Raw genomic sequence first — 14269 nt, forward strand, 5'->3', positions numbered from 1 at the left:
AAAAAATGTATATCCCTAATACAATTTTGGGTAATTTTGGGTAGCCACACACTTAGAAAAATCCAAGTAGAATTACATGACATAGCATGGGTAGAAGGGAATCGGCCATTTGCATGTGATAAAACAGTTTATTTCATGTAAACTTCCTTGACATATTCAGTTATATCACACTAAAAACCCGATGTCTTTCTACCCATGCTATTTCATGTAAATTTCCGTAACTGCATGAGTAGGAGGGAATCGGCTTTCTACATGTGATAACAAGGTTGATTTCATGTAAAACTACTTGAAATGTAAAATCCAAGCCATACTTTTCTTAATGGAAAGGATATTTACATGCCCCTTATTATTTACAGTAAATTTACGTTTTCATCATTGTTTCGCAATCTAATTGGATTCATGTATTCAAAACAATTTGTTATGGCAGCTGGAATTCTCTTTTCGTCGTAATGAATTGTAATGTCTTCCAACGACTCCTCACCCTTGCCCACAAAATTATCGTTTGTGTTAACTATGACCGTGACCGATGGGGAAGTTGTAATTGAAGAAGTACAGAATGAAAACTTATTTTCTTGCAATGATATATGTTAAGACATTTCGAAGAAATATAAAACAACCAAATATTACTGCATTTCAATTTATTGAAAATTAATTTCAAATGTTATAAATAATCTAATTAAACTTATTATCAAGTTTATTGCCCTTCACTACTAGAAACTAGAATTCTCAATCTGTAATTTTTTGCTATTCGATGCTGATGATGATTTTAACAGCCTCCCGAGCACATCAAGCCAAAATGCCATGCCAACATCAACATCATTCGTACAAAGCAATTGGACGTAGTTGCTTTTGCTGTGCAGGCCTCTGTTGCACCTGATTGTTGTTTAGATCTGTAAAATTTATAATTTTTAGTGCCGTGAAATGAGTGAGAGCTTTAAAAATTTGTAACCTTTAAAAGATATAAAATTTAGAACTTATTTACTCGAAACTTCACAAAAACAAATGTTCAGCGTTCTTGATAATATCTATACAAATAAAAGAATTAAAATTTCAAAATTTACTGTAAAGCTCGTTTGATCTCAGGGGAAAATTTTATTTCGTTGATAACTCAAAAAAGCTACACAGATTGGCTTTGTAAAACATGATGTAAGTTAACAGGTGAATTTCGAACCGGTGTGTTTAAAAATTCTCAAAATGATTTTATTTCTATCCCTTCAATGCGAAAAACTTCCACAATGAAAATCCTGGGAATCGAAATGAAAACATTTATCAGAGGTTCTAAACATTAAAACTGGTTCAAGTTAGTCTTTGAATTGTTCCTCACCTGTTTCACCATGTTATAAAACTTGTTTCTGACCCTTTTCGAGTTATTGGCGAAATAAGATTTTTTTTTATTTTCACCAGAGTTGTACAGCGACCTTCAGTTGTAAATATTTGGAAGTTAGAGACATATATATGGATTCTGAATATAGAATAACAAATCTCAACTGATATTGACATTACAGTCTAATAGTCTAAGCAAAAATGCAAAGAAATCTTACTTTTTCAATTTTGGTAATTTTTGTTTATGGAAAATGAAATTCAGGATGAATGCTTACTTACGATTAGAATGCCATCTGTGTCCGAGTAAAGGTTCTTTCTCATTCAAGGCTTTATATTTGTCCCTTAATCGGTGGACAGAACCGGGTGCAATATCCAATTGGGTTGTAGTCTGAAAATAATATTTAATTAATAGCTTATGATTTCAATTCCACTTAGCCAATATTGATATCAATCACAGCTTAGTTACAATCCTTTAATACACACCAATTTTAGCATTTCTTAGGTCTCAAAAATTTCATATAATTTAAAAACTAATTAAATTTGGTATACAAAAATCAAATTGAAATCGGGAACTTTAAAGATCACTGAAAATCAAAACTACCATAACTTGTAAAGTTTGATCCCTCAAACTTTGACAAAAGTAGGGTACACGCTCCCTATTTAAACTCAAAATTAAGTTTGGCGTAAGTTCAAAATAGTTTCATTCTATGACTTCAAATTCATCTCTATTTTTCTCTTGGCGTGAGATATAAATAATGTTCATAAACTCAAAATTAGCGAAAACATGGGAAATAACGATCGTTTTAAACTTTACCACGCGAACTGTACATGTATTGCAAAACCAAAAACAACTAGACTTGGAGCATTCGATAGGTTTAAGCCATATTAAAGAACAAAATTGTTTTTTTATGAAAGAGCTATCCGTGTTTCTCTTTGTTGTTTCTTAATTTAAAATTCCATATGTTGAAGTGTCACTTTCATCATAACATTGAATGCCTCGTAAAATGTCTTTGAAGGCACAGAAACAATTAGTTCTGTACGTATAAAATCTCATTTTCATGTATTTTCTCAACAATAAAACATCTGAAGAATAATTTTGAATTCAGCAACCAAACTTAGTTTTGAGTAGTCTCGAAATTGACTTAATTCTGCCCTACGGGTTTTGAGTAAGCCTGTACTTGGTTTTGAGTACGTCCCAGTCGTCCCAGTCAACTCAAAGTTCAGGGACGCTACTCGACTTTCATTTTGAGCTTTTCTTCACGTTCCTAATTATAATTTTGAAATTGTGATTAAGGAGCGTGCAAACAACTTGATCATTTGGAATCCAATAGTCCTTGTACGACAAAAAAAATCCTATGAATAAATGTGTCTTTCTTAATTAGTTAAGCAGTCGTTAGGCAACATAGAAATTAAAATAAAAAAGGTATAGAGAACAACAAAGAAAAGAAATCATTACTAAATCCATAGGAGTGGAAAACCGGGAAAAAATGCTCAGATTTCAAATGGTTTTGATTAAATCACCGACACGTGAGCAGGTATCTACTTTTATTTCTTTAGATTGATAATTATTGAAACTTTTTTTAAACCTTCAAGAAAGTTTTGCATTAATTAGGTCTACAAATTTGATCAAACTGAGCATGAATTATTTATAAAACAATAGTTTTGTTGATTTATTTGGTTCTGGGACAATTTTTTTTTTCTTAAACAATTAAAACTTCTTTTTTATATGCGTTCCACCAACATCTCTCACTTACCCTGAAAAAAACAAAAATGGTAATAAATATCTTGCGCCCGTTTGAAAACTAAGATTATTGGTGTAAGGATCCAAATTTGAGGAAGAGGGTTTAATCGTGTCGAATTTTGACAGATCTGCAGAGCTCTCAAAAAGTAGGTCTGGCGCAAAATATAACACATTGCAGAAGGTATGCCATTTAGTTGTTTTTGGATGTGTTAGTAATAAAACTATGAATGGCTAATATGGTACACACAAAATCTTATGTTAAGATATTTACCACCATTTGTTTTATAAATAACTAGCTGACCCGTTGTGCTTTGCTACACCTTCAGGAAATAAAGGTTATTTCTAAAAATTTATTCAAATTTAGGTTTTAGAGAGCATTTTTTTAAATCAAACCTCATCATACTTCAGAACCAACAACTTTGAAATGAGAGCTGCAGCTGCAGTTCTGAATTGCAATTCAAAGATGGTATATATTATTTACTGAAACTTGATCTCAAAACTCGTTTTTCAAGATCTGAAATTTGTACTCTGTACGAAAAAACCTTTTTAAAAATTGTCCCTCCTTTGAAAAGCTCTTTATCTTAAATTTACATGGGATCTCGTTTCCAATTTTGTCCCCCACTGCTTGAAGAAGGTAGGCAAATTTAACCGGCTCGAGTCCCAAACAGCACATATCATGGTAATGAAAAATATATTGAATTAGTTATGTATTAAATGCAGTGCAAATTTCTTTTTTTTTTAAATAAATTTACTACGGCAAAAATATAAATATTTAAAAAAATATCAGTTGCATCACTTAATAAGTTCTCAGCGTTTTTTTCCTTTTCTCTTTGAAAGTCAAATATTCAAAAATGTTGGCAAAAACAAATTTCTAAGTCTACATTTGTCCCGTATATTAGGGCAAGTGTCAATGCAAAGCTTATTTACAGAGGCGTCAGAGTAATGGCTTTAAAATGGATTTAATACGAATTCCTGTTTTTTGTTCTATCAAGTTTCACTGATATATCTGAAGTATTCCTGCAGTATAAATTTATGTTTGTTACTCCACTTTTCACGAATGCTGTTCAAAGGGAATGACCTTTATTTACGAAGACATTTAAGAATTTTCAATATCCGCTTCAGTTTCAACATTCGGAATTCCCCTTCTGGTCTTTCCAACATATTGAATCATTTTGAAGATGAATTTCTTCAAAGTTCGACGTTTGCCCTTACCCCATCGTGTAAGTTGACAGGAGGGAATATTGTTTTTAAAACTTTAACGGTAAACTAAAAATTTCTCATACAAATTTTGCGTCCGGTTGAATATCAGTTCTAAAGTCTCGCTTTTCAAAAACGAAGCGGATCAATCAAAAGTCTCTTTTATGCAGCCATGTAACACAAAAACACTTTTCATGTTAGGTACGTACTTGAATTGGTATGTAAGAAAAAAGTACGATGGTTTTTTTTGAGAATTATTAAAAATAAAAAGCTCCCATTTTCATTTCTAAATTCGTTTCAGTATTTGGGCCGAAGTAAAAATTTCTAGAAGAAAACATAATTTTTAATTTTTTTTTTAACAGAAAAAGTTGAACGTTTGAACATGTTCTAATGTGCCTCGAATGAAAAGTCAAATGCTACCTACATTAACACGAACTAAATATAGAAGTAGTTTTGGAAATCTTTCAATTGGTTTTGATTTGATTGATAAAATACCAATCCGTGTCACATCTAGGCGTTATTTATTACCACGTGCAATTAAGCAAACACATCTAGGTTGCATATCGCCCCCACGTGCATAAGACACATAGGTACTTGGTTGAGAAACAGACGCCTGATTGTTAAATTTTTCCAGCGATCAATGAACAGTATGCTTCGGTTACTATCCACTTGCGACGACGTTTGCTTGACCATAGAGACGAAAAACAAACCCCTCAAAGAAAAGAAAATCTCTAAAAATGGATACCATGACTTTTCAATTTCAGATTTTGGCAAACAAAAATATTATTTGTATTATTCGATCGGCCAAATGTCAATTTTGGTCACATCTAGGCGTCATTCATAACCATGTGCTCTACAAATGAGCTAGGAATCAAGAAGAAAAAAATCACATCAAGGCTTCATATCGCCACCCCTTGCATTGAAAATATGCTTGGTTGAGAAATACGCGCCAAAATATTCCCACTGATCAGTATGCTATGCCTGGGTTACTATCCTTTTGCGACGTTGGCTCGACGCCTCGACCTTGGAGACGAAAAACAAACCGCCCAAAGGAAGAAAAAATCTCGAGAAAATGGATGTCATGACTTTAATTTGTTTCGAAAAACTACAAATTTTGTATGGAAGCCCCCCCTCACTTAAGTCGGATGGAGTTTTGACTATTACAGAAACCATCCCCGGCCTCAAAAACCCTTAGATGCCAATTTTGACGATGATCGGTTCAGTAGTTTCCGAGTCTATAGGGAACAGACAGACAGACAAACATTCATTTTTATATATATAGATTTCATTTTAAGAAAACAATTTTCTGAATAGTCAGTATACATAAACATAGTGGTATACGAGCTTGATCCATCTATAGAAAATAGGGCTCTTTTCTAATACATGCAGACTCTGCGAAATGGCCTACCTTTTATGTACATTTCTAAGCACTCGTCACATTTATGTGTGCATGTATATTTTGATTTATTTGTAGATTCGATTTTTTAGGTCGTACGCACTGCAGTACCGTATAGATCACAACAATTCATTAAGAAGCGAGAAAAAGCTGAGAAACTGAGTCTTCTAGGTAAGAAACTGAAAAATAGATCATTTTTTATAAAAGCTTTTGCACGGAACAATCGTGAGAAGACATTATGCGATCATCACGGAGCTTGCACTGCTACTGTAGAATAAGCTTAATTTTGTTTAACTAGTCTAAATTTACAAGAAAACGGTTCCGCAATGTGAAATAATCTAATCAATGATTTGTTCTGTTTGTGTTGATCAATGTGATATCATGAACTGTGCCACAGGTTATTTTATTCTGTAGTTTTCAGATTTTTACAGAAAAAACTATTGAGTATGATGTGCATGACTAACAGAGGTTGCATCACTACCGTGAATCCCATTTACTTGCGCTTGAAAGTTAGTTGGCTTTGTGTGAATGTGCCATGCCAATGGACAAAAAGTTGCAAGACTTCCGGCCGCAAGAACCTTCACGATTGACTTCCGGCATTCCTAACCAATTTGCAATTGACACACGTCATTATAAGAAAACCAAAAATGGATTTTTGTTCTTATCTAATCCATTGAAATTGTAGAATTAAAATTAAATTTAAAAAAAAACTCTAAAATCGTTCTTTAAATGATAAAAAAAAATTAAGTGGAAATTTGTTCAAACACACTCACCTCCGGATTGTCGAGCTAGTTTTTATGCAACTTATTTTTATCTTATACAGCATGAAAAATTTGTGCTTAAACGCAGGGTCTTAGGTGTAGTTGGCCATTCTGTCTAATTTATCCGCAGTAATTCGCCAATAGGTTTTCAATACCCGAAATTCTGAAAGGCAAAAACAAATTAAAAAAATGAATTTGACAAATTACATCCCATCGAAAATTTACCTGTTTCTTTAAATTGCAGTTATTAACTGCGTAGATCACTGTCACACACTTTGATTCACGAGGTTTGATTGAATATGATGCTGAGTGCGAATGCTGTCTCCGATATGGGAATATTTTTCAATCCGAACGAGGTTAACTTTCAAAAGAAGCTTCATTCCAATTCAAAAACGGAATGCTTTTCTTAATCTGATCAGGATAAATTTCATTCGGAACCGATGGAGCTTTTCACATTTCAACCTTTTAATAAAAACCCATAAAAAATACTATGTTATCGTGGCGCAGCGGCTAATGCGCGAAAAGTTGCACTTTATTCAATCAAATTTCAGTCCAAATTCAAAGAGACAATCTAGTTGCGACTGGACCGAAAACAGAAATGAAAAACATGGCCGTTACTTACCAACAATCCACGCAATGACATGTAATTCTATTCAATTGTAATGACATGTAAAATTTCTTTTTGATAATCCTTTTGTACGTTGATGGATCGATCATTTACACGATTTTTCGCGGAATGATATTTTGATGGAAAAAATGTAAATTCCCTTCACACTACACTGTTACATTTTTTCAACTGTAGGTTTACAACACACAATGAAATAAGATGTGAACGGCGGTTTACATGAAATATGCTTTCTTATTACATGAAAACCCCCGATTTCTTTCTACCCATGTTCTTACTTGTAAGGTTACATGGATTTTCTAAACCTTGAATATTTGTTTATGATTTTTACATGTATTTTCGAGCGATTTTTGTTTTCAAGTTATGAATTTCAAAATTACGTGCATCGTAACATTACATTTTTTTTTCTGTGCAATATACAGATGTAAACTAAAATTCGATTATTCAGCTCTGTATAAAAGTTTGTTGTTGTTGGAAAGCTTTGGAAAGGGATGTTAAGCATTGAAATTTTTAAAAGTTGTTATGATGATTTTTGTTTTCCAAATAGTTTTTAAGATGAATCATCAATTTCAACTTACAAATAAAAATAAAAATCACAATTACAATTACAAAAGGTACGTACAATTATTTAACCTAATTCATAAATGTAATTGTTTGTTTTTATGGAGAATATCCACACAAATGCTGCTGTTTAAGAAACTTTTTTTCTACAGCCGCCGGATAAAATCGTCCTTCGTGGGTGATGCTAGATGAAGCAATCGCAATTTTCACACAATTCCGATAAGTTACGATAAGCTTCGAATAATGGTAAGATTCAGTTAACCAGCAAGAGCGGGTAGTCCGGGGAGCAGGAAGGATCGGGAAGATGAACTACCACCTTGATGGAACGGAATTCAATTGAAATAAAACGAAGGGATATGGCAATATATTTGTTCTAAAAGAAGTATAGCACATCTAGATTTTTTTTGTTTTCAATTAATATTCATATTCTTTTATTATCCTTTCTAGGAAGATTCCCAGAATTTTAGAGGGCAGCCGGAGTTGTTTGATAAATTCTTCGCCCGTAAATCGGAAGGATCCATCGTTTAGTGCTCGGGATATGTTGAGGGCTTCGCAGAAGAGAAATTTCCCTTGGTTGGAGCTAGCCGATGTTCACAATGACACAACCGGGGGATTACGAGCTACGAATATACTGTTTTATATGAACTGCCCCAAACCACCAGCTGCTTTCGTACGTTAAAGGAATTTAATTCTGATTACAAATAATAATCATCTATTAATTCCCTTTTCAGTGGCTCTACTGCATCCGCCCAAAGAACCTGGGCAAGCTCCGGAGGCCAAGTTACAAAAGATACGTTTTCATGACGTTAAGGTAATGATCCTTTTTATTTAATACTCATCAACAAACTGTTTAAATCTTACCGAAAATCTTAACTAAAACTTGTTTGCGTTTGTTTGCAGGATGCAACGAAAAGCAGCCGTTAAAGTACATTATAGCGTGGGTGGAAATCTCGGGCAAAAGGAACACAGAACTGAAAGCAGGACCAATGACTGGATGACGAGATAGTTATAATTTTGTTGTTTCCAAAGAGCAGCCAAAATTTTACAATAATCATCTCTCCTCCAGCGAGAATACAAAACTAACAAATAATGGACGATGGTAACGAGCTCGCTAAGCACCATTCAGCACCTGATGTATACCAATTTTGAATTGAAGATGCAGCTCAAGGCGCTACGCTGCTACAGTAATTTTTTTTGGCAGCCGGTGAAAAATCTAGATTACGTTACCGGGTTGACCAGTTTGAGTATTTATTTGTATAATAAACAATGATTACTACGCATAAGAATAAATTTTTGTGATTTTTTACTCAATAAATTCTAAAACTTTCATTTTGCTAAGAAATCTCAAAAATGCATGGGCATCCCCATGTCGAAATATACAGAATTGACTAATCGAGTGAAAGTTCGCAAATGTATAAAAGCTCTTTGCACACACTCTGTGTATAACGCCCAAAGTTAAAACTAAGTGGAGACACTTTTCTTGAAACTGTATGGATTTTTATACAGAATCGAGTAACTTTGGTTACCGTGTACTAAGTAATATAATGTGTACATGTCAATCTGTCAAGTGGTTTTGGAATAGCGTAAAATACACAAGCTCCCTGACAATTTTTTTTGGGCAGGATCGAGAAAAATCTAGAAAATTCCCAGTAGGGAACCCAAAAACAACTGGAAATCAAATATTCGACCAAAGTTTATATGATAAATCTTTGAAGGAGTGTTATAGAATCTAACAGTGAACTAAAATTTGAAGTTAAGGATTTAGAGAGCATTTATTAAGCACAATCTGTAAATTTCAATATAGGAAGCGTTAAAAAAGACATTTGTAGCTGACTTATTAACAGGTCTGATTTTATTTCTTCGAGGTCTGCTGCCCATCGGTAAAATAAACCAAATACGGTGGCCAAATTGTGCGCAAAATATTCTGACTGCTAGGGATAAGATATTTTGAAATTTTTCGTTATCGACAGCAAAACGAACTATTTAGCGGGCAACTGAGAGGTTTCCAGCCAGAAACTTTTCATTGACAAATCTCGCCTGTATTTCCCGGTTATAAAAAAGCAGTAAAAATTTGAAGATTTGATGTCTAGCACAGAAAGCAGACCATCTGTGGAAGCTGCTAATCAGTTATGAAAAATCTCAAACTTGTCTATAATTTTTATAATTCAAATCACACAAAACCAACGGCAAAATGAGATTTTTTTTTAACATGTTTTATATAATTTTGAAAATATTTTTTTTTTTTGGAAAAGTGGTAATTTTGACAACTTTTCCAAAAAAAATTTATTAAAATTTATAGATTAATTTTTTTGAACACTTTTTAATACGTTTAGAAGCCAAGGAACACTGTTTCATTTTGTGTAAAAAAGGAATTTGTTTATATTCAATGTGGTTGTTTTGAAAAGCGAACAAAAAAAACTTTGACATTTTCTGACACAAAAAAATGAGATCTTCTTTAAAAATGATAATACGATTCTAAAAAATAAATTTAATAGAAATCGATTGTAATCTAGCTGAGTTACAACAGCGCGAATGAGTGAATTCACGTCTCAAAATTTGATTTTCTTTAAAACTTCATAAGGGAAATATGCTCTGAAAGCTGTTTTGACCCTCCAGATGGTCGGATTTTTACAAATCGAACATAATTTAGTTGATTTTTTAATAAGTTCGATATTTTCAAATAAAAATACAAAAAGATTTAAAAAAAATTAAAAATTAAAAGCTATGAGAAACAGTAATAATTTGAACGTATGATCCTCTACATACATGTTGCTATTCAAGTGTCAATCAAAATAAGGAAAAAGTTAGGTAAAGATACTGAAAGTTTATGATTGTTAAAATCGGAACAACAAAATATCGTTTTTAAAAGTGCACAAAAAATTTGAAGGCTCTGAAGTAGAGGGGGCGGTGAGGTCGTAATTCTCATTTGCAAATCACAAAATAACGTAGATTTGGAAGATTAGATTTGGGATAACAACGAGTAAGTTCGATGCAAAAAATGAAATTACCTTACAGAACTAGACATCAGGTTGAAGACTAAAAAATCTGTGATTTCCCAGAGCTGCAAGTAAATTTTTGTTCCAGTATCTCAATAATTATTTCTAAATGTAACTAAAAGATTTTTTTTATATTGTCACTGATTTTGTATACGCTTTACATGTTGATCTAGTTTCACGGTGTCTCTGGAAGAAAACTTTATTTTTCGAAAATTAGCATCGCTAATTTTTGCACCATTTGAAAGCTGGGACTTTCCCCTTTCATTTGAGCCCAAATTTGAAATAATCCACCGGGGGGTCTAGAACAATTTATTTTTTGAAGATTTTTTAACCTTTTTAACAGTTTTTTCATAGACAAAATTATACTAATCACTGTGAAAACGCTCGTCTTACCTTTAGCGTAAATTCAACATCATATGTCAATAACATGATTTAATAGGAAATTTCCCTGGCTACAATTTTGTAGAAGTCATTAAAGTGATAAAAATTGAGAGAAAAGAGTTGAAATACCACAAACAGAGTGATTATTATTTCATTTGAAATATCTAATAAACTTCTCATCACTGATTGTACTAAGAAGACCAGAAAAAGTATTCTACGAGCTCAGTTATTGGTTGTAGAGTGTATAAATGTTCAATATGGTTTATTTACATTTAAAAAATCAATCTTTTACATGAAATTAAACAGGATTATCTGAAGTTATGAACATTAGTAGGGTTTTATTCTGGAAAAAATGTCTCCCGCCTTTCTTGAAAATTTAGTTATTTATATATTTGAGCTAAGTTAGTTTGAATACTTTATGAACAAACATTTGAGACTAGGAAACTAATTAGATTTACTTCTAATAATTCCCCTGGATTTCAAAATCAAACATCTTTGTTGAAAATCTTTCATCCTTTTTAGTAATTTCTGAAAGCTTTGATACTTTTCACTTTTAATTGATTGTAAAACCTTAGACACGAGCATGATAAAGTGTCATTTATAAAATAAAATAAAAATCAACCTATTGTTTATGTTTGATTGCATAAATTTGTGTTTTTGGAGGCATTCGTTTATGTGAAAATGTGGTCGAATTTAAGTTTGCAAGCAAAAATTCTAGATTGTTCATTTTTCTCAAAAGTACACGAACTGGACCTAATGTCCTTCATTGATTTTTGTTTATGGAAAGGAAAAAAAGGATTACAAAATCTCAACATCAACTTTGTTTTCAACAATTTTAAGAGGTTCATTAGGAGATGAAAAATCACGATGAAGGAGGGGAGGGGGGGTGGTCTGATTCTAAATAAAAACTTATGCAAATTTTTAATACATTGGAAAAAATTTAACCAAAGCTGGCTTGCAACAAACTTGAATATAAAATCTATTTACATTGCACAAAATCAAACAATCGAGAAACTTAAGATGGAAACTTGCAAATTTTTTTCTGAACGACAGGTGATATTACTCCCATCTTCTAAAGTTTGGCTTTCACTCTTTCAACTGTTTGAATTTTCGAAGAATACCTGAAACTTTATTTACTCCCCACTTAGGGATTTTTGGAAAAATCGGAGTGCCAAAAAAAAAAGAATTTTCAGGAATAATAAACCCCAAAAAATGATCATAACTTCAGTTTATCCTGATAAAATTTATGTCAAAGATTGATTTTTAAATGTAAATAAACCATTTTGAACATTTATACACTCTACAATCAAGAACTGAGCTCGTAGAATACTTTTTTCTGGTCTTCTTAGTACAATCAGTGGTGAGAAGTTTATTAGATTTTTCAAATGAAATAATAATCACTCTGTTTGTGACATTCCAACTCTTTTCTCTCAATTTGTATCACTTTAATGACTTCTACAAAATTGTAGCCAAGGAAATTTCCTATTAAATCATGTTATTGACATATGATGTTGGATTTACGCTTAATGTAAGACGAGCCTTTTCACAGTGATTAGTAGAATTTTGTCAATGAAATAACCGTTAAAAAGTTTAAAAAATCTTCAAAAAAAATAAAATGTTCTAGAGCCCCCGGTGGATTATTTCAAATTTGTGCTCAAATAAAAGGGGAAAGTCCCAGCTTTCAAATGGTGCAAAAATTAGCGATGCTAATTTTCGATAAATAAAATCGTTCCATCAGAGACACCGTGAGTTTGTTAAGATTATTTTGGGTTATACTAGAACAAGAATAATTTTAGATGGCAATGCTTGATAATCTTTAAAATGTTTTGTCTTAAAAAATCAACCTAACAGAAAATACCTTTGGGCTTGTGATATAGCTCAGTTGGCAAGTCTGTTGTCTCCTGAGTCGATGTTCGCGAGTTCGAGCCCGAGAGTAAACATCGAACACAGTTGTACCGGATAAGTTTCTCAATAACGATCCGCCAACTGTAACGTTGATAAAGTCGCGAATGCCATAAAGATGGTAAAACGACTATAATCGAAAAAAAAAGAAAATACCTTCGAAAAAATCAGTATTTTAAGGCGTCCTTTATGATTTAGTGATAGACATTTTTGAAAGAAAATATGTAAGAATTTTCAGATAAGAGAATTTTTATTTTAAGTTCTTATTTATTCATCTCTACTTAATGGATTCAAAAAATCAATTGTGCCATCTACCATGGATAAACTTTTAATCTTTTCGGTTATTACAAACATCGCCTGGATTTAGTTATTAGAATCTAATTTAAGCTTTAAGACTCGTGAGTGCTGCATAACTGTGAGCAGGACTCAAATTCAGATATCAAGAAGTAATACTATTCTTACGTTATTTTACCGGCTTGTAAACAGTATTGCAATTTAGTCTTCAACACTTATGCAAATTAATGGTGAATAGAAAATTTTCCGGATTTTTCCTGGAATTTTTCACTTCATTTGCCAAAACAAATAACATAAAAACAAATTGTTTTGTTAAAATTGTCATTTACGCGTCCAAAAGAAATGTTTTGACCAAATTTTATGGAAATAATCATGAAAAGTTTTTTGAATGCCTGAATAAAATATGATTGAAATCTGCTGATGAATTATGACGGAAATTTTTTTTCTTTATTTTTTGTATTGAAACTCCTGGGTTTTGACAAAATTTGCCTGGATATTACGGTTTTGGTCGACAATTTTGAAATCAAAAATCAACGATCCAGATTTTCATTTTTTTAATAGATTTTCTGAAAATTTGCCCAGGGGGGCGTTGAGCTTGAAAATTTTGCAAAAGGGGGCGGTGAGAGAAAAAAGTTTGAAAACCACTAGAATGATTCAGAATAACTTGATAGTAATGTAAATAAATGATAGTTCGTGACGTGAATTCAGTCAACTACGAATTCACGTCCCAACTTCAAATAAGCATAATTTTGTTCGCTGTTGTTCAATCGAGAAGCTACGCACATCAAATTGTGGGTAGTTGTTTTTTCTACAACTCATTTGACGACGCCGATATTCTTTTTCCACAGAGAGGACAGGAAATTTAAGTTATATGTAATGAAGTCAAAAATGGTCAATTCTAGCTTGAATTCACGTCACAAAAGTAATCGATCACAACGCAAACAAATTAAACTTTTTAATGACCAAATTATATTCATTTTAAAGGAAATTCAATCTGCGACCGTTTGCTACAATTTTTTTCATTTTCAAGTAAATTGGTTGAATTCTAGAATGATAACAGTGCAGAAAAGTCCGGAAAAGCGATTTCACGTC

General features: G+C 32.4%; 1 protein-coding gene and 1 long non-coding RNA gene across 3 annotated transcripts in view; one reads left to right on the forward strand and one right to left on the reverse strand.

Annotated features, from left to right (window-relative positions):
* The window catches only part of LOC129748963 (disks large-associated protein 4), a 199078-nt gene that overhangs the window by 146922 nt on the left and 37887 nt on the right, over positions 1-14269 (reverse strand). The window lies entirely within an intron of this gene.
* On the forward strand, positions 7492-8771 carry LOC129748964 (uncharacterized). Of its 2 annotated transcripts, none has more exons than XR_008737886.1 (5): positions 7492-7657; positions 7740-7986; positions 8052-8274; positions 8336-8415; positions 8505-8771. It is a non-coding gene; the product is annotated as an uncharacterized LOC129748964 (long non-coding RNA). The 2 variants fall into 2 exon arrangements; XR_008737885.1 differs by having other exon boundaries at positions 7757-7986.

The sequence above is a fragment of the Uranotaenia lowii genome, chromosome 2 (genome assembly GCF_029784155.1).
Source record: "Uranotaenia lowii strain MFRU-FL chromosome 2, ASM2978415v1, whole genome shotgun sequence".
Taxonomy (NCBI): domain Eukaryota; kingdom Metazoa; phylum Arthropoda; class Insecta; order Diptera; family Culicidae; genus Uranotaenia; species Uranotaenia lowii.